This window comes from Marmota marmota, unplaced genomic scaffold (genome assembly GCF_001458135.2).
Source record: "Marmota marmota marmota unplaced genomic scaffold, marMar, whole genome shotgun sequence".
Classification (NCBI taxonomy): Eukaryota; Metazoa; Chordata; class Mammalia; order Rodentia; family Sciuridae; genus Marmota; species Marmota marmota.
The window spans coordinates 14,495,888-14,517,499 of NW_025999853.1; the positions used below are offsets into that span (position 1 = coordinate 14,495,888).

General features: G+C 33.4%; 1 protein-coding gene and 1 long non-coding RNA gene across 5 annotated transcripts in view; one reads left to right on the forward strand and one right to left on the reverse strand.

Moving 5' to 3' along the window:
* Positions 1-4,794: 4,794 nt before the first annotated feature.
* LOC125616949 lies at positions 4,795-15,548 on the reverse strand. The gene is made up of 4 exons (XR_007347752.1): positions 15,420-15,548; positions 6,498-6,502; positions 6,036-6,042; positions 4,795-4,806 (listed from the first exon to the last, which is right to left on the reverse strand). It is a non-coding gene; the product is annotated as an uncharacterized LOC125616949 (long non-coding RNA).
* Cdk17 (cyclin dependent kinase 17) overlaps positions 7,466-21,612 on the forward strand; it is a 94,299-nt gene continuing 80,152 nt past the window's right edge. Inside the window, exons 1-2 of one of the 4 annotated variants that reach the window (XM_048803610.1) lie at positions 7,470-8,344; positions 18,597-18,669. The gene's annotated coding sequence lies outside the window, so the exon portion shown is untranslated. Of the gene's footprint in view, positions 8,345-18,596; positions 18,670-21,612 lie in introns of all 4 variants that reach the window. The other 3 variants (XM_048803619.1, XM_048803613.1, XM_015482910.2) reach the window with 3 other exon arrangements.

The following is a 21,612-nucleotide window of genomic DNA, read 5'->3' on the forward strand; positions in this document are numbered from 1 at the left end:
TGGGAGCGCGGAAGAGGGGGAGGAGGAGCCCTCGCGTGGGGAGCGGGCCGAGACAAAGATCTGGGCAGCCTCCTGCTGACGGGTCACACCCCTGAGTGTTGGTCAAGAGCGGAGGTGGAGGGAATGCGGGCAACCCAAAGAACCAGTGGAGGGGTGCCGAGTGTTGTCTCCTCGCAGTCGTTTTTCTCGGCGTTTTTGTGCCGGATTCTTTTGCTCCCCAACTCAGCTGGATAGCTCCAGGTTTCTCTCCCTCCCATCACCCCCACACTGCCACATTGACTCTCTTGTGGTTTCCCTCTCTCCTCCCCCCACTTTTCACCCACTCCTTTTTTGGGTAAGCAGTATTTTGCCTTCAGCTTGGGGAACGTTTGCTAATGACAGGATGCCTGAGCTTGTTCTGACCCTGAACTGCCTTGAACTCCTCTCTTCCTCCCACCCTTTCCTTTCTGGGACCTAGAATGTCACATGGCCATTAACAATTAGCTTTTCTTCTGTAAAAATGGCAAAAAAAAAAAAAAAAAAAAAAAAAAACAACAAACAAACAAAAAAAACATTTAGTTGAAATACATGGCGCCTCTCTTTTATGTTAATGTGTCCACCGTTAATGTGTCCACCGAAGACACCTCGTTGATTATGTTTTATTGCCTCTTAGCCAAATTAATTTTCTAGACACAGAAGTATCAGATTTTGTTTTGAGTCTTGGCCATTTCTAGGTTCAGCAAAGTGTAGTCAGCCGGACTTTCTGTCACTTATCAGGAAATGCTTGACTTAAAGATGGACAATTCTTTCCTCAAACTTTATTTATTTTATTTTATTTTATTTTTTTTTGGGGGGGGGGTCTTTGTTGAAGGATTTCTTTATAAAAAAGGGTTAGTGTAACAAGATGAATGTAATAAATACGAGTTACTTTGTTTTAGACCGACTTTGTTAACACATTGGACAGAAGAAAATGAATGGGATTTTAAGACTTCTGATCCCTTGAGTTGAACCAAAATCTCCTTTGAAGCTAGAAATAAGGCTGAAAATTAAATTTTCAGAAAAGAGAAGTGCTATTAGTAATATCACTGGTTTTGTTTTGTTTTGAGTCTGTTGAGTTGACTTAATTAAGGTTGGGATGTTGCTTTGTTAATGAAGTCTTTTTTCAGTCTTTGTAATTCTAGCATCTGCATGCTTGCATCAGAAATGGGTTGCAACAAAAGAAATGTGTCTATATTTAAGATATATTCTATTTTTAATTTTTAACGTCATGAGAGAGAATTTGGGAATATAATAGGTGTTATCCTTTTACCTGGCAAAGCATCTTATAGGACAGAAGCACTAAGTTTGAATGATGTGCTTCAAAAAAATAAGTCTTTGAGTTTAAAATTATTAGGCAAGTATAATTCATTACTTGATTATTTAATAATGAAAATAAAAATATTATTGACATGAATGGAAATATTATTGAAGTAAAGCCTGTTTAATGTAGGAACATTAATGTTGGTATCACTGTAAGAAGAGTCAGATCTTGTTGCTTACTTCCATTAAAGTATTGACACTATAAAAATTAAGAGATTTTAGTTTAGGGTCCTGTCTCTGAATTGTGGGACTCCCTACACACCCTACTCGGTCTGTTTTAGAGACATTTGTGAAATTAACTACTTATATTCATAATCATGAATGATATGTTTTTTAAATAATATAGTGAAAGGCCATAATAAGGGTTCATTAATTTTTTTCTTCATGTTTATTAGGGCTTGGTTAGATAATCAAAATTTACATCACTGGAAGGAAATATACCAAAAAGACAAGGAAAGTTTCTGGATGGTAGAAGTTATTGGCAATTCATTTTTTTCCTCTGTATTTTTATAAATTTTCACATTACTTTTATAATTAGAAAAAAAGTAAACGTAAAATTACAGCATTGTTAATATCTTAATTTGCCTATGACTAAAATAAGCTTTTATAAGTGTATAATTTATTCTCATCCTTGGTTCAGGCCAAACAAAGTAACTTTCAGTGTTGGCTATTTAAAATAATGTAGACTGTCATATGTGTTCTGTTTACCAGAAAGACAAAAGAAAAGAGATACATAGTAAGGAAAGATGAACTTAGAAGAATTGATTCAATGTCTGTGATACCTCTATATATGTGATCTCTTTCTCATAAGTCATAGTTTCATAAAATATAGAAAATATAAATTCTTTTACTTTGTAGCACAGGGATAGCTGTATTGACTAAGCAGATTTTTATGTATGTCTGTTGGTACATTTAATTTTCAGATACTGGTTTCATCCTAGAATTTTGGTGGCAAGAGCTAGTATAAAATCATTGGCTTTGCTCTGTCAAGGCTTGTGTTTTTCAGTAATAATATCTGCCTTCATTCTCTTCATTGATGAAGGTAGTGCTAACTGAAAAAAACAGCACAAATATTTTATTGTGAACAGTAGAAGTTATAATGGCAACTGAGGAAGTTATTCAAAAGTGAAGACAATGATGTCTCTTAATATTAGAAAAGTTATCTGTGCACACTATATTTTGCCCATTTTGTTATTATCTATTAATGCTGAATATTTATAAGATGTTATATTTTAAATATTTATTGTTATTTCCTAGTCTTTATAAAATTATAGCATCATGTCCTGGCATTCTTCTACATAGCTTTTATACTTTCATTGTGATAATTACTTAATGAAATTGTTGCTTCATTGGGGGAAAAAGCTGTTACATGTTAAATCCAACTTGGGTTGGTTTTTTTTTTTTTTTTTTTAATCATCTACTTCATAAATTCTCACTCCTTCACTCCTTTTCTACAAGGAAAAGAAGAATAATTTTAGGTTCTTTTGAATTTTAAGTGAGCAATTTCAGCTTAACCTTTTAAATAGGAAATAGTTATTTAGAATCCATTTTATAAAATAATGGTGGCATTTTGCATTTTAAATGCTGAACATAAGCAACAATTTATGGCATTTAAATTGTGCTTTAGATAGCATTCATGAAGTAAAAAACTGCTTACACCAGAAAACTTGGTACAGTTCACTAGCATTCAACCTGTAATGTTGCCATTTTCTTTGAACTAGTGGAGAGGAAGAAGGGATTAGACTGACTTAAAAAAATATATTTATTTTTTAGTTATAGGTGAACACAATATCTTGTTTATTTTTATGTGGTGCTGAGGATCGAACCCAGTGCCTCATGCATGGTAGGCCAGCGCTTTGCCTCTGAGCCACAACCCCAGCCCCTAGACTGACTTTAAAAAAAAAAATTTTTTTTTGTAATTGTAGATGGACAGAATGCCTTTATTTTATTTGATTATTTTTATGTGGTGCTGAGGATTGAACCCAGTGCCTGGTGCATGCTAGGCAAGTTCTCTGCCACTGAGGTACAGCCCCAGCCCTAGACTGACTTTCAAGAATTCTTATTGTCATTAGTGGATTCTTTGTCATTATTTTGCTTACAGTATAGTTAGTTGGTGTTTACTTTTGATGTCTGCGAAATATTGACCTGGAAAGAAGAATTGCCAAGGGCCAGAAAAATGTATTGAGTGTAGCTTTCTGTTCCTACCCTATTTTCTCTCCCTGTTGGCCAACTTGGAAAATCAATAGACATCTACCAGTAAATCAAATAATGTTGTTATTGTGTTCTGCAGTAACTAATGGTAGTGGATACTGTATTTGAGAAGGTAGATTTGTAGATCCAAAGCATATTGGGAGGACATGAAAATTATCTTGCTTTCCAAAGTCTCTTTTTAAAAATACATTTTAAAATAACCTAACTTAGTATACTCAAGCTGCCATAACAAGATACCATACAGTGGGTTGGCTTAAAAAACAAACATATTTTCTCACAGATTTGGAATCTAGAAGTTTGATATGGGGGTGCCAATTTAGAGTTTTGGTGAAGGCCTGTTTCCTGCTTTGTAGAGGGCTGCCTTCCTAATATGGGTCTCCTGGACTTTCCTCTGGTGCCTGTAGGTGAAGGGGAGGAATGATAGAGAGGGAGAGCTGTTTTTCTTTTCCTCTTGTAATGGCACAAATCTCATTATGAATGCACACCTGCAGGACCTAATCTAAATCTAATTACCTCCTAGAGGTTCACATCCGGAACTCTCACTCTGGGAGATTAGAATCTTGGCTTAGAAATTTGGGGGGGTCACTTAAACATTCAGTGCATAACATAAACTTTGTGAAAGAAATTAACATTAATGACATCCTCTGCTAGGTACTATATTGTTTTGTTAAGTCTTCACAAAAAGTCCATTATATAGGTATTATACCTGTTTTCAGATGAGTAAAATAAGGACTATAGGTTAAATAATTGTCTCCAGGGGCCTACCACTACAGTGATCCTGAGATTCCATTTTAGCATTCAGACCATTATGCTTTAGTGCTTCCCCTCGAATGGAATGCTGAAAAATTAGTTCAGTATTAATGTTTGTTCTTTATTAACAGTGGTAAATTGGAAACTCTAATCAAAATTGGATTTAAACTTAATTAAGTTACTTTTACTACTTAAAATGGAGCCATATAAAATGTATAACATAGAACATGTTTATTACTCAATGAATTCAAATTGGATGCTAAAAAGATATTTAAAATATTTGCATATTTATTTAAAATCATGAATTTATCAGTTCTTTATGCATAAGATGAAATGAATATGAATGTTGGAAAGCAAAAAAATAAGTGGCATTGTTATGGAAGTATTTCTACTTTGTTTTCTTTTTAATTTTACTTATGTGTTTACTTATTTGTTTTGATTTTATATGTGTTAAAATTAGCTTACAGTATTTGAGTATGTGCCACCAAAGCAATCCAGATGCATATGCTATATAGGTTGCTCCATTAGTGGGTGAAAAATTTTCCTAAAGGCAGATAAATTTTATACGCACAGGTACCCATTGGCTTTTAGTATTGGTATTGCTTATTGTAAGTAAGGCATATATTTTGAACACGTTTTCATTCATATGTGACTATATACGATTAAATTGAAATGAGACCAAATTATTCATTTCTTGTCATGACTTTTTCTATCAAACTGATCCTTATGACATAAAAATAGCAAATTACTACTGTTAATATATATATATATCTTATCTCGTGCTCACATTTAAAGAACAGAAAATGTTATTTCCTGAAGATGGTTCTTTAACCTGAGAAAGAGTGAAAAGAAACTTGCTTTTTTTTGTTGCCATAAATATTAATTTAATATAAAAATTGCTTTGTTTATATTTTAGTAACACATTCTTGTTTCTTTTTACAGATAGTTTAAATACTTTCAAGAATTTTCTAAATTTTGTTTGTATGTTTGTAAAATATGGGAAAAGTACCCAAAGATAATTATTCTTTCCCTCTATTCTAGGTTAGTTATTAACTTTGTCTTCTCATGTCATATATTTAATCCAGCTATATTTTTAATTGATGACATTATTTTTAGTATGTGTTAATGTTCAATAATACAAAAGTTGATAAAAATTAATAAATTTGTGAGAAATTACCCGTTAACAACATGGAAGTTCTTATTATTCTAAACTGAGATAGTCTTCTATAGTTAATATGTGTGTTTTTTAGTACTAAAAAAAAGAGATCAGAGGAGAATGGGAATGTGTACTAGACACTGGTAGGTGTTGTAATTCAAAGATAAAGAGATTGATATGTTGAAATTACAATGCTGTGACATTTCCTTGGAGAGAAGTTTTTATTTTTGAGGTCAAATGTCATTTTCAAGACTCTCCCTCTTTTGACTGACATTGTGCTCCAGAGGGACTGCTTTTTTTTCCTGTACTCTCCCCATATTATATATTGTTTAATACTGGGATTAGGAGAAGCAACATTGATTGCTTCATTATTGATTAGTAAATTAGAGTCAGAGTAGTCATGGCCTAGAAGCAGTCAAAAGTAAATTTTTATTTCTTTCATTCATTAGTACCAGGGATTGAGCCTAGGGGTGCTTAACCCTGAGCCACATCCCCAGCCCTTTTTTTATATTTTATTTAGAGACAGGGTACTGAGTTAATTAGAGCCTCACTAAGTTGCTGAGACTGGCTTTGCACTCACAATCTTCCTACCTCCAGCTTCCAGAATTGCTGGGATTACAGGTGTGCACCATTGCACCCGACTCAAAAGTAAATTTTGATACAGTAGAAAATAAAAAAGTCAACAAAGGTTTTGAATATTGGAGCTATACAATGTTAATGATAGTTGGTTGAGAGTAATCTAGAAGCCAATTTGGACAGTAATTTGCCATTATTGAGACTTGTTAATTACATGTGGTCTGTACTAACTTGTTAGTGAAAATAGGAAAGTGACGTAGCCTTCAAAGATTATTGTCTTTTAGACAGATTGAAATATATATAGCATTACATTATTTATTATATGTAAAGAAAATGCTTTTTTAAAATTTTTAGTTGTAGATGAACAGAATACCTTTATTTTGTTTGTTTATTTTTATGTGATGCTGGGGATCAAACCCAGTGCCTCACATGCTAGGCATGCACTCTACCACTGAGCCACAACCACAGCCCCTTAAAGGTCAATTTTTAAAGGTCAAGCATTGGTAAATATCAATAGTAAAATTTGATTTAACGGAGAATATTTTATCTCTAATAAAATTCAGGTATTTTTGCAGTACTAGACTTAAATACATTTACAAAAGTAAAGTGCAGAATTGTCCTCAGAGGATTGAGTAGTACGTTTAATGTCATTTCTGCTACCTTGATAGTTTATGTATACAGTTGACTAGGAGTTTGCTTTTCAATAGACTTACTATAGTTAGTTCAAAACTATTTTATGGTTCACTTTTAAAATTAAAGACTTTAAAAAGTGAGTTTTAAATTTTACTTTTGCTTTAGTATTATATTAATAAACTTACTTTAGAAATCAGAGATTATGCCTTGGTAACAGTGTGTTTTAGTCAGCTTTTTAATTTCTTTGACCAAAAGACCTCACAAGAACAATTAGAGGAGGAAAATTTTACTTGGGGGATCATGGTTTCAGAGGTCTTAGTCCATATATGGTTGACTCCTTTGTTCTAGGCTGGAGGTGAGGCAGAACATCATGGTGGAAGATTGTGGCAGAGGAAAGCAGCTCAGAACATCACACCAGGAAGTAGAGAGAGGGACCAAATATATACCCCAAGGGCCTGCCCTCAGTGACCTACCTCCTCCAGTTATATCCTTACTGCCTATAGTTACTTACTACCCAGGTAACCCCTATTAGTGATTAATGCATTGATTAGGTTAAGGCTGTCCTAGCCCAGTTTCGCCTCTAAACTTTCTTGCATTGTCTCACAAATGAGCTTTTGGGAGACACCTAATTATAAATCATAACAATGTATTTGAAATATGACTTTTAAAAATGAATTTTCATAGTTTATGAGATTTAGTGCTTTTTTAAATCCTTCAACTTATTATATGGTCATAATACATGGAAAGTTTTTATAATAGTTAAATTTTTGAAATCATGATTTACCTACATTTATCTTTTCAGAAAGAGTAGAGTCAGCATTGTATTTTGTAATAAATTAGTCAGCATATGTTTTTGCTGACCTTTCCCTTTTCAGTATATATTCTTATTATTTAAACTTTCTTTTCTTTCTGATTTCCACCTTCACCCCCCAGGAAGCTATAAAATGACTGAAACATTTATGTTAGGTATCATTTTTTTGGAAAAAATCTACAACTCAAGTTTCTATTTAATATAGTCTAGAATATGTTTTCATTTTTTATATCATAAAGACTACTTGAGTAGTAACATGATTATGGGATTATGAGATAGTTAACTCTTTAAGGTCAGATTGGGAAAGAACAGAAAACCTATTTGATAGTGTTCTGGGAATTTGAAATAATGGATGTAAAGCAATTTGCAAAGTATTGCACCTAGTGAGCACTCACAGTTAGCAATTATTTTTATTATTCTTTATATAATGAGAAGAATTATTGATAATGGTAGTAAATTTATTTAACCAATCTTTTCCTTCAGGTTGATGAATGTCTAAATTAGTGATTCACAGGGACTGTTGAATCAAAATCATCTCTTTGGCTTTTTAAACTATTCATACCTCCTGGATTTTCCAATATACCTCTCCACCCACTCAATTTGAGAATTCACTCCTGTAGTGAACTGGTATTACTAATGGATATACGGTGTGTCCTTCATGTATATTGGGGGAAGAGGTGCGGGTGAGGACAAAATAATCGAGGGTATTCATTATTGTTTCTTTTCTTTATTTTTTAGGGGTGCTGGGAATTGAACACAGGGCCTTATGTATTCTAGACAAGTACTCTACCACTGAGCTATATCCCTGACTCCCTCATTGTTGTTTCTTAACTAATGGCCATTAAGAATAAAGAAGCCTTACTTTTTCAGTAAGTACATTGATAAGCTGTTTCTTAGGGCCAGTAAAATTTTTCTCTTAACCATTTGCCCATGTTCCATTTCCCTTGTTTAGATCTGTGCTTCTACCATTGTTTGACATCTAAATAGTCTAAAGAATATTCATTCTTTGTTAATGACTCTTATGTGTAACTTAAGTTTTTTAAAATTAAAGTAGAATAACTGGTCATAAAACTTACTTAAAAGAAGAAACTGTTGTTGCATTTTATTCTTTGTCTAAAAAAATCTGCTTGGATGTTTATTATTCATTATCTTATATTATCATTTATGATATTTTGTTCTTCTAAGTCAGTGAGTGGCCCTGCCCTGAATTTCAAAAGTGTGATTAAAAAAAAAACAGCAATAACAAAAACTAAGTATGTGTATGTGTGTGTGTGTGTGTCTGTCTGTCTATGTGTGTGTGTCTCTAAGTGTGTCTGTGTAATTTCAAGCACAGAACAACTCAGTCAGTCTCTGGGTTTGGGTTTCTAATGTTCTATGTGATTCTTAATGGGTTCTAGAGTTTTAGAAAAGCTGTTCTTAGGTTTTAGCATAGTGTTAAGGAAAGATCCACTCATATAAACTAAAGTGAAGGCAAAGTGATTTAAATTTTCCTTCATTCTATATTAACATCTTATATTTTCTTCCCTTTTTAATTCTACTTTGAACTTTCTAGTTTTATCAGTTTTTTGGGGGGGAGAATCTTTTAATATTTTTATCCTTTTAGTGAATGGTTTTATCATAGTCTTTTAGTTTATTTCTTCTCAGAATCTTACTGTTTTCTGTCTGACTCTATTATTATGTTTTGAAAGTTATTTTAAAAATATATGACAATGTAGAAATTAGAGAATCTAAATTCCCTGATGCAGTCATTATCATCAGATATTTCCTTGTCTTTTTTTTTAATAAATAGTTTTTTAAAGGTACTTTTTGTTTAAGATAATTTTTATGATTTAATGTAAGAATTTTTTAAAAATACCAATTATTTTTTTAAAATCTTTTATTTTTTTAGTTAAACACAATACCCTTATTTTGTTTATTTATTTTTATGTAGTGCTGAGGATCGAACCCAGGGCCTTGCACACGCTGAGCCACAACCCCAGCCCCCCCAATTAATTTTTATGGCTATCATTTTAGGGTTTTTTTGTCAGTCCATCAAAAAGGTTTAATTGTTTTATAGTGTTTGATGTAAATTATTATTTTTCATATTTTTCTATTTTAAATTATTCTGTGACATTTTTGAGCATGTGATACCTCCTTCCCTGTCTCTCCACTTTGATGTTCACTTCCTTAGAGTAGATGCCCAGAAGTGCCATTCTCAAATCAAAGTCTATGAACTTTTTTTTGGGATTGCCATTAGTCCCAGTACCACTAACAATATACCACATCTATTTTTAGTATTACAATATTTAAAATACTTGGTTTTGATAATTGGTTTGTAGAAAGAATGCCATAACTTGTATTTGAATTTCTTTGATTGGTTCCACCACCTTTGTATTTTCACTTCAAATTTCTAAGGAGACTATTAATATTCTTTGAATCTTTGTAGTTTCTTCTTTTTAAAAAAATTATTAAATGATATTTTCTTCATTTCAGAGCAAATAGTTATGTATAATTTTATTAAAAATCATATTTTTTTATTCAGTTGCTTATTTACATACTCCTTTCAGGTTGTTTTTTATTATTGGTGCTTTATAATATATATTATTATTTCCCCCAACAGTTTGATATTCTTATATGTTTTTAAATTCTACTTTTATAAGTGGTGTGCAAAAAAATGTAGAATTAAGATAAAAAATTGGGTATGGGAGGAAAATTGCAGTTGGCTCTTTCAGCTCTGTCTCTTCTTATTGTTTCTTCAAAACTACCTCTCTACTATAAAACTTGAACCTTAGATACGTCAGCGTGTCTATAAGAGTTGCATCAGGAATTGGAATAGACTTGTTCTTAACCATTGTCCAGATTATACCAGTTAGAGCATCTCAGTAAAAGATTAGGTAGTGTATTAGAGATTTTATCAGTTTGTCTTACCATCAAAGATGAACTTGTGGTTATGAAGAAAGGAGAAAATGACATTTTGCCTAAGATGTTAGGTCTGTTTCTTAGAGGAGGTAATGCTAAAGCTTTGTGAGTAGAGAAACACTTCCTAGAATTAAAAAGCTGTAACAGGGAGGTATGAAAAAAGATTTACATTTCTTTAAAAATATTTTTTGTTATTTTCCATCTAATGAATAGTTCCATGTGGTACATGTAAAGAAATAAGGTTGCTGTGTAGGTAGTAGTGGTAGGCAATGAGGTCAAAGAAAGAGATATCCCAGTTAAGGAGTTTAAGAGTTTTTTAATCTATAGAATTGAGCTGCATATCGAACATTTTTTAGGCAGAATATCATGTTTCTATAATGAACTATTTTGGAAAGTTTTGTGCATAATTGCAAATGAGCTGCTTCTGAAAGTTGAATGGATGTCCTTTTGTGATATGTTAACATTTCAGAAATAGCCTCAAAGGGTTGCTTCCTGATTAAGAGCTTACTACCTCTCCCCCTCTTTTTTCTAGTTTGGTTCACCTCAGAGAGATGAAAATTGTTTTTAACATCTCTTAGGAACACTTGGAAAAATGTGTTTAATTTGCAAACCCTTTGCCATTTTTATCTCTCAATAAGGACATGTTTCTATATGTTAGAAATCAGTTTCCCCATTTTGTTGGGGGAAATCAGAAATATAAATAGTAGATTTACAAAATGCAAAAATGATAAACCCTTCTATTTAATTATAAATATCAGCACATTTTATAATCAAGAATACATCTATTAACTATACCTTTAGAAATGATTTTGCAGTTCCTTAAACTCCCTGCTAAATATGAGATCATATAACACTCTCCATTTAAATATTTACTAAGTTAGGTACAGGTTCTATGAATAGGCTCATTTTAGCAACTGTAGTGCATCTCAGTACATTAAATTCAACTGAGTTTGACTTGAAACACTCTGTTGTACTAAAATTTACAAGTAATTTTTTGGTACATAATAGTTCCTTTTTTAATTTTTATTTTTTAGTTGTAGTTGGACACATTACCTTTATTTTATTTATTTTTATGTGGTACAGAGGATCGAACCCAGCACCTCGCACATACTAGGCGAGCGCTTTACCGCTGAGCCACAACCCCAGCTCCAGTGCATAATAGCTCTTAAATCAGATTTCCTTGTCTCATAGTATTTACTCTTCAGAAATGAATTTTTTCCCCTTTCCTTAGTATTTGAACTCTTCAGATTCTTCTATTTTGGTAGGCATTTTAAGTTATTTTTAAAAATTCAACCTGATTTTTAAAAAATATTTTTAAATCAGTAAATCAGTATATAAGGGGATACAGAAAAGTCTTGTTTCCTCTTTGTTCTCTTCCTCTTTGTTTTCTTTCCATACCTTGTTTAGGTAAACATTTCTTTTAGTATCCTATTTATCTTTCCTGTTTCTTTTTGCAAATATAAACAAATGTATATTTTATTTTGGAGCTCTTTCCATAACTAGACAAAGATTTTGATCCTTTAAAGATCAAAATCTTTGTCTAGATCTGTGTAGTATTTCATTATGTGGATGTAGCATAGTCTAGTCACTTGATCCTATGTGGACACTTTAGTTGTTTCCTATTTTTTGCTTCTACAGTGTCAAATGAATATGAAACAAACGATATATATATATATGTATGTATGTATGTATTTTTTTTTCCTACTTGTACAAGTGAATGTATCGTTTTGATTTTGAGAACCAGGGTCACTGGGTCATTTTCTTGCTGTGTGAACTTGAAAGGACCTAGAAGCAATGACTTAGTAGCAATGAGCATATCTAGTACCCAGATCTTAGTTTCTAATGCCATTTTCCTATAAAAAGTCCTCCTTGGAGAAATGGCTGGTTTTAGGATTGGGGCAGAAAATACAAATAAAAGGCAAACCTGGAGCATATTATAATGCTGAAATATAAGGAATACCAAACAATAAAAGTGAGTGGGCTTTGTTGAAGGGACATAGCTCAGTGAAAGAATTTCCAGTGACCAATACTGGGGAAATTTGTGCAACAAAATGAAGTAGTATTGAATTATAACCAAAGCATAAAATATTATTCATGAGTTTATACTGATAAAAATAAATGGTCAACTAAATAAATGGGAAAGAGTAAATGAATCTTTTGTGCAGAAGAATTAATGATTCATGTAGCTATTCAGTTCTCAAGGAGGTATACCCTATACTGTGTAACTTCTTTCAAAATAGTACAGTATGGAAAATTGGGAAAAGAATAACTTGACTTGGGAGAAATGGTCACCTCAATCATGTGATCAAAGTTAGCATTAACAGTGATAAATCATTGATAGCATGATGTGATGAGAGTGACACTTTTCTTCTGTGGTCTTCCTTCCCCAAAACCATAACCCCAGTCTAATTATGAAAAAAAAACATGAAACAAATCCCAGTTGAGGTGCTTTGTACAAAATATTTGTATATTACTCCTCAAAACTGTCAAGGTCATCAAAAACAGGGAAGTCTTAGAGAGACTGTTACAGCCAAGAGTAACCTAAGAAGACATGATTATTACAATATAATGTGGTAAACTGGATAGGGCCTGGAAGCAGAAATAGTATATTAGGTAAAAACTAAGGAAATCTAAATAAAGAATGGACTTGAGTAAATAATAATGCATTAGTATTTGTTCATTAATTATAACAAGGGTACCATACTATTGTAAGATCTTAATAGTAAAAACTGGATGTGTGAAATAGAAGAATCTGGTACAATTTACAATTTTTATACAAACTTAAAAAATTCTAAAATAAAAGCTTATTTAAAATAAGATAAATGCTTCTGTCACTGTGCTAGATACTGCCAGATTGCCATACTGTTACCTGAAAGTATATGAAGCATTTTTCCATAGTGTTGCCTGCTGAATATGTTGTCAGACTTAGAAGTTTTGTCAGTTTGATAGATGAGAACTGGTGTAATTGAGGCTGTTGTGTTTCTCTCTTTATCAGTGATGTTAGGTATTTTTTCATATGTCCAGCGGACATTTAATTTTTTTCCCATTGAACTCTCATGACCTTTGTTTTTCTATTAGGTCATTGGTCTTTTTTTTCTTGGCTTTAGGAGTTCTCTATAAGGAGATAAGCTCCTTATGTATGATGTGGGTTTTTTAGGTTGTTTATAGTTTTCTTTAATGCAAAACTTTGTTTTTCTTTTATACCATTGTATAATTTTCCCTTTTATGTTTCTGGATTTTAAAATATAGTTACAAAAGGCTTTATTATAGTAAGATTTTAAGGGAATGCATACATATTATTCTTCCATGAAAGAACATGTGTTCTTTTTCACTGAATCTTAAAATTGGGATGTTTTAATCCTCCCCATCTTTGGGGCATTTTATTTTTATTTTTATTTTTTTTAATTTTTCTTTAGTTGTAGATGGAAACATTTATTTTATTTATTTTTATGTGGTTCTGAGGATCGAGCCCAGTGCCTCACACATGCTAGGCAAGCACTCAACCACTAAGCCACGACTTCAGCCCTCTTTGGGGCATTTTAAATGCTTTACCTTTTCTTTCAAATTACTCTTACATAAGCATGCCTTGGTCTTTGTGTTTTAAGTGATTTCTAGTAAAAGAAATGCCCAAACATTTTCTCCTTATGGAAGTTTCTTTTCACTCTTAAATTGTAATCTATTTTATAATATTTTTCGTAGTATTGTGGATTATTCATATATTCAACTTTCCCCATTCTGTTTCTCATATGATTCTTGCTTAGATTATTAAGTTTATCTGTGATCTATTTCTTACCTTCCTTAGAACTCCTCAGTGATACTTTGACCTCTGTGATATTTGTAACCTCTTTATTTGTCATTCAAAATATAATGAGTGAACCAGTTAGTTGTATTATTGAGAAACTGGGATATCAGTAGTGTCAATGGATACTGCCTAATATAGAATGAATATTTCCCCCACACTGTTATGAGTCTAGTATTGCTGAACTGAATTTTTAATAGACATTTGGAATGGTATCTGGTAGGGCTATGGAATGATCACCAGAAATCACCTGTTGAGTTTCTAGCTTTTAGCAACAAAGGAGAGTTCACATTTCCAGAGTTGGTAGCATCTGCAGGGGGGTAAGGGGTGTTGTGGTGAAAAGTATAGTGTAGTGGAAAGGGACAGCAAAGTTGGGGTATTATATTGAGGGGTTGGAGTCTAGCATTTCAATGTAAGACTTGATTACTGTTAGCTTTTTATCTCTGTGACCAGAATGTGATCTGCTGGCTCTATTGCTTTGGACCTGAGGTGAGGAACAATCTCATGGCAGAAGTGTGTAGCAGAGGAAAGTTGCTCAGCTGATGGCAGCCAGGAAGTTGGAAGGGACGAAGGAAGGGGGGGAGCTGGAGAGAAGATAAACACTCAAAGAGCATCCCCTTCCCCGTTAACCTATTTCCTCCAAATAGGTCCCACCTACCAGGAGTCCATTCAGCCATCAGTGGATTAATCCACTAATAAGGTCAGAGCCCTCATGATCCAATCATTTCCCAAAGCCCTACCTCTGAACACATGAGACTTTCCAAATCCAAACCATAACATTTGGAATTAGAGTAAGGTTCATGATGTAATAGTTTAGGATTGACAGACTTAGCAAGGCAAAGGTTTTAAGGTAAGATTTTCAGTCTTGGAAAGTGAACAGTCATTTACCCGTTGTTTATTAAAAAAATGAATATTCTGATTTGGTTTGTATGGGTTTTTCTGGAAGTTCCTGAAATGAACAATGAAGTTATTTGGAACTCTTATCTACTTCACAATACTTTCCTGGAATAGTAAAGTCATTTGTTGAAGACAGATGAATAGTGATAGTTATTGTAGACTGTAAACTCAGGGTAGACAGTTTCAGTTCTCAGTGCTCACTCAAAATGTATTTATAAAACGTCTAATTCCTGGGCACATCTATAAAGACAATACATTTTCTTGGTGAGTGGTTTGACTTTGAATTTTTTCACCTGAGGAATCAGGCCTAACTTTAATAGTTAAGGTATCTAAAACACCCAAGCAGACACAGATGAAGAGGTCAGGGTCAGAGAGAGAAATCTGGGAGACAGAATACTGAAGTCATGTCTCTGAATGAGCTTGCCTATGAAGGAAACAAATAATATGAAAAATGCTTGGGACTTTTAAGTTCTTAATGGTCACACTGTTATGTATTTGTGTGTGTGGGGGTGTCTGGGGGTAGGGCAAGAGTGGAATAAACCTGAAAAGGAATGGCCAGAGGTTGAAAGAAAACCAGTATATTGTTATAGGGAAGTCAAGGAAATGTTTTTAAGGCTGATGTGGGAGTGGTCAAACTCCTATAAAATTGGGAAGGATAGGTAAGAATATAGGGTAGTTATATTGGTGTAGGTTAGTTGAGGAAATTTCTGCTTGCAGGTTTCTGTCTTTAATATCAATTGTTTACAAATATGTACAAATGCAGTTGTGATAGGTGGGGAAGAGATTATTATGTATGTTATTGGATATGGTTTGAAGTGAGCATTGGAGAGAGTGGGAGATCAAGCTTAGCTGAGAAATGTAGTAAGATTGTTAATCAGTGTTGACACTCATTTAGGTTTGTTGATCAAAACTGCTTTGTTATGTGACTGTTCAGCAGTGCTGATGTCAATGTATAGATGTGGAGAAAGCCTTAGGTAAGTCAAGATTGGGATAGATAAGCATATACAGTTCTGCTTCAGTAAATGATGGGGACACATTCTGCAAAATGTAGCATTCGGAGTCTTCATTATGCAGATATGATAATGTGCTTATACGAGTCTGGATATTATAGGTCAGTCACTCAACATGGCTTTTTGCCACACAATTGAGATGTGGCAAACAAGATGTTTGAGGTTGCTACTAGCATAAATGTGGCATATTATTTTATAGTAAGCATTTTGCATATAAGTAGAAGGAATATACTCTAACAGTGAAAAGTACAGCATAGCAAATACATAGACAGTAACATAATTGTTCAAAATCATTATCAAGTAATGTGTACTACACATAATTGAATATATTTGTTTTTTTTTTAATGACTGGCATTACAGTAGATTCACTCATACTCACATCACCACAAATATATAAGTGATGGGTTGCATTTTGATGTCTCTAGGTGGTAGGAATTTTTCAGCTCCATTGTAATCTTATGGGATCACTGTTGTATGTGCAGTCTCATCATTAACCAAAATGTTGCCATCTGACTACACACTGAAATAGTCAGAAGTACATTTACCTTTCCCCTGCTCCCTGCCTGTGGAGTAACTATAGCAAAGCTGCTTTGTTGTGCCACTTCCTTTCTTTCTGAAGAATATTCTCACATGTTCTGCTTACTTACCCTTAAACTTACTACTTGACCAGTATTAAGCCTGTCTGAAGTTATTTTTACTTCTGTGGAGAAGTAAATTTGTCCTTCCTCTACCTGGTTTTCACAGGGCTTTGAGGTCTCTGGTCATGTTTTTTGGGATGAAGGGGTTTTAAAATAGAATTATAAAGAAAGAATAAGAATTTGCCAGGAGGGCAGAGCATGGGATGAAGAATGAGAGGACCTAGTGGTTCTGGGTAGAGGGATATGCTTGTGTAAAGCAGAGAGGCCTGAACAAAACACCTTAAAGGAATGGAAGTTACAAATAATTTCACTGAGACAATGAAAGTACTTACTGGGTATGTGATCTCTAAAGATGGGGCTGAAAAGTAACAGGGTCAGCACATAGGCCTTATATGCCTAAGTGGAAAAAGATCATTTGGCTCCAGTGATGAATTTTCCTTTAACAGTTTTTGTGAGTGTGTACAGATGTTGAGTGTGTACAAATGTTAAATCGGTTATGATGTTATTAACATAGGTATTATATATTGGGAAATTCTGTTTGTAGGTTTTTTAAATCTATTTTTTAGTTTATACATAATAGTGGGGTTAATTTTGACATTCATAAATGCATTTAGCATCGTGGAAGTTATTTAAAATTGAGAATATTTTTGTACTAATAATTTTACGAACTTGGCTCACATGTTACCCCACAAAAGTTTATCTCATTTTGACTGTGATGGGGAAGAGAGATGGTCAGTGGTGTGTAGCCTGCAGTTTTACATACAGTACATATATTTGATGTTCATTATTTGAAAGTATAGTAAAGGAAGTAATTTCTGTTGGATGCTTCACCTCGTGCTAGCCACAATACATCAATTCTAATTTAGATGTTACATTCTTTTGAGATAGTTGTTAATTCCTTCTTGAAAAAAAAAAAAACTGAGCATGGCTTTCTAAGTGTCAGACTTCTTATTCTCACCAATGTCCAAATGAGGGAATCAGGATTTGAACCTAGTTTAGGCTTACTCTAAAACTTACTCTCAATTTTTGTTACACAAAGTGGACTTCCTGTAGGCTGTAAACCCTTCAACACTAGTGTCAAAGTAGTATGTAATTAACATTTCACCATGGTATTAACTAAATGTAGAAATATGTTACCTCTCAGCTTTTGAGGTTCAAGACCGAACAGGTAGTGAGTAATAATGGAGAATCTAGGCCCAGATAGCCAGTCTTTCATTAACTGGAGTCTATTTAATTCCACTTAGTGGAGAATTCAGATAACCAAAAATATTCTGTTGATGAGAATTTTAGTTAATTCAAGAATCACTGTTTTTAAATGTTTTTCTACGTCCTCATGAGAAACCTATCTTTGAATATTTAAAAGATCTGTCATTTGTAATGCATATATTGCATATTTTACCATCTTTTTATTTATATTAATTTAATCCAGTACTTTAATTTTTCTACTTGTAATATGCTGATATTTCCTAAATAAGTGGAAGTATTACAATAGGAAAATCCTACGAGTAAAAGTGAAAACCTTTGGGAAAAAACCAAAGTTGTGGCTATGGAGTTAGGTATAAATTTTCTTCTTATTGTTTTGATTACTATAGATCTTATAAAGAAAATGGGGTATGCTTTGTTAATTGACTTGTTGTTTTGTTCCTTCATATTAGAATTGGTATGTGAGCAATTTCTAATTTTCCACTTAGCAACTAATGTGGTAGACGATTAAGGTGTCCCCCCCAAAATACAATCACCACAAAGTTTTTCCTAAGGTGATGGTAATTTTATAGTTTTAAGGTCAGTTTTGGGGAGACTCTTTTTCTCGGGTATTTTCAGTCTTCAAAATTAATCATGTAAGAGTGATCTTTTTCTTAATAGTCTTTTCTTTCCTCAGAGAAAAACTTTACCAGAAGGTTGAAGAGTGCTGGCATTTTTAATATGTTGCCAAGACTTCCACTGTTGCCAAGGCAAGTTGGCCCCTATCCAGTAGAATTTGTCTTACAAAGGCTTTATAGTATTAGTTTTCTAAAAATGTAATAAATCATTATTGTGTCATAAATTGCAGAATGACTTATAGTAACTATAAGATTGTGGCCTTTTAAATATGTAAATGTATGTGTTATTACTTAATTTTTCCTACTAAAATTAGGTCCCAAATTGCTGTTTTAATTTCTTATTGTTGGAATTATGATTGATTAAAAGGGTAAATGAGGCTGGGCATGGTGGTGCACGACTGTAATCCCAGCAGCTTGGGAGGCTGAGGCAGGAGGATCAAGAATCCAAAGCCAGCCTCAGCAACTGGGTGGCACTAAGCAACTCAGTGAGACCCTGTCTTTAAATAAAATACAAAATAGGGCTGGGGATGTTGCTTAGTGGTCGAGTGCCCCTGAGCACAATCCCCAGTACCAAAAACAAAACCAAAAAAAAGGGTAGAGGAGGGAGGAAAAAAGGAGGTACTGAGAAATGAAATTAATCAAGTTTTATTGTTCTATTGTATTCATGTACAAATATGTAATAGTGAATGTCACTATTATGTATGATTATAATGCACCAATACAAATTTTAAGATAAAAAGATTTCACATATTAAAAAAAGAGCAAATGATTAGCTTTACTCTATATGATATCTTTACATCAATGGGATTATCATGAGTCAGGCAGAGCCTTCAGTTTTATAGATTTGATATAACTTTTTAGTTTATTTTGAGGGATGTAGAACTATAGAAACTATTCTAACTAGAGAATAAAGTATAGTGTTAATTAAAAATGTAGAACAAGAAATAATTGAAATAATTGGCTTAATATAACAAATTTTGGGGGAGATATTAGTGATGTGATGGGGTAAGGGATATTTTTTTTTAAAAAAGCATCCTTAACAAATAAATAATATGGTAAAACCCAGAAGTTTCGATTTATATAGGCCACTTAATCCTGGTGAGTAAATCAATGTAGAAGACCAGATTGTAGATTTGAAGATTGGTTGGGAATAGGTTTAAGAGAATGGGTTTTCAGCCTTCTCTTTATAATCAAATATTCATGGAAAACTCTTAAGACTTTTCATTTAGGTGGGTTATATTTGCATATATTTATTATTATATATATGAAAACATTTTAAATGGTAAGTAATTGTAATTTATTTAAAATAGAAAACATTAAATGCCACAGTCTGGCTGGGCACAATTCAGGAGCCACTTGTCAAAAGAAACGAACTTTATTTTTAGAACACATGCCAAACCACACAACTCTTCAGGAAAACCTTCAGAGCCCAACTGCCACCACTGGCTTCCCACAAGCCTTTCAACCTCCCCCACTCCTTCTGCTCTTGAGGCTGATTGGCTGGGTCGCGTGGGCGGAGCCAAAAACGTCCCCCAATGAGCAGCTCCGTGGTCTGAAAGAGCCGGGAAACAACCCAATGAGCATCACCCCAGAGGAGCCAATCAGTTGGCAGCTAGAAGTTTGCTGGGGCTGCTGTGAGCCAATCATCAGCTGTCAGCTGGAAGTTTGCTGGGGCCCCTTCGGCTGTGGCTCTCAACATCTCCCCCGTTTTTTTTGTTAACACATTTTTAAATGAAAAAATAACTTAAATAATATGAGAAGAGATGCATTATATTACATACTTGCAGATCTCCTTTAATGTGTAGCTTACTTGAAAACAGATGGATTCTCACATCTTAATGCACATTTTTGCATTTTAATCTATTACAGTATTCTATGAAATTTAGTCTCTATAAAAACTGTACATTTGTGAGATAAGTGTAGAAAGAGCAAATAACTTTTTAGTATTGTAAAAATTATTTTGATCTCAAGACCCCCTGTAAAAATTTCTCAGAGCACATTTGGAAAATCTGCTTTGGAGCAAAATGAAATTGGATCCTGATCCTGTCTTTGATCTTACTCCCTGGATTGGATATTCTTATGGGCTGTCTCTGTCATGCCTTTGTAACTTAACAAATTTCATTTCTCAAATCTACACTCAGTTATAATGCTAAGTGAAGTTAGCCAATCCCCCAAAAACAAATGCCAAATGTTTTCTCTGATATAAGGATGCTGATTCATAATGGGGTTGTGGGGGGAGTATGGGTGGATTAGATGAACTCTAGATAGAGCAAAGGGGAGGGAGGTAAAGAGAAGGGGTATGGGGGTAAGAAAGACGATGTAATGAGATGGACATTGTTATCCTAAGTACATGTATGAAGAGGAATGATGTGACTCTACTTTGTGTACAACCAGAGATATGAAAAATTGTGCTCTATATGTGTAATATGAATTGTAATGCATTCTGCTGTCATACATAACAAATTAGAATTTAAAAAATTCTCTTTAAAAAAAAATCTACTCTCAGGAGAAAGCTATGAATAAATAGTCTTAATTTTGTAGACTTTGGAAATGGCCAGCCTCCCTAACTGTGTGATCTCAGGTATATTTATTGACATTTTGGAATCTATTTCCTCTTGTAAAATGGATAGAACAATACCAGTTCATGAGACTCTCCTGGGCATCAAATAAGACAAGTATAGCAATTGTAGTTTCTAATCAAATCTTAACTCTTAATAGAGGTTAGCCGAAAATACTACTTGAGCTGTGTTCCAGTTTGGTCACATACATTTTGAAGTGTTTAATTACATTTGCAAAATATACTAAGTATTTAATAAGATTTGTGTCTCAAAAAAAAAGTTTTGTTCTCCCTCCCTTGTGTATAACCTAGAGTGACTTTTTTTTTTTTTTTTAAAGCCACCTTCCTTTTTCTGTCTTATTGTCAAACAGCAAAATATCCTTTCTTCTCTAGGATGTTCATAACCTTGTACTTAAATTAATTAGAAACAATTAGGGATATGTTTATTAAAGAGATATGAAGGTTGTGAGATCATTAGTATAGGAAATACCAGTTCTGTCTAGGTAAATACAAAAAGG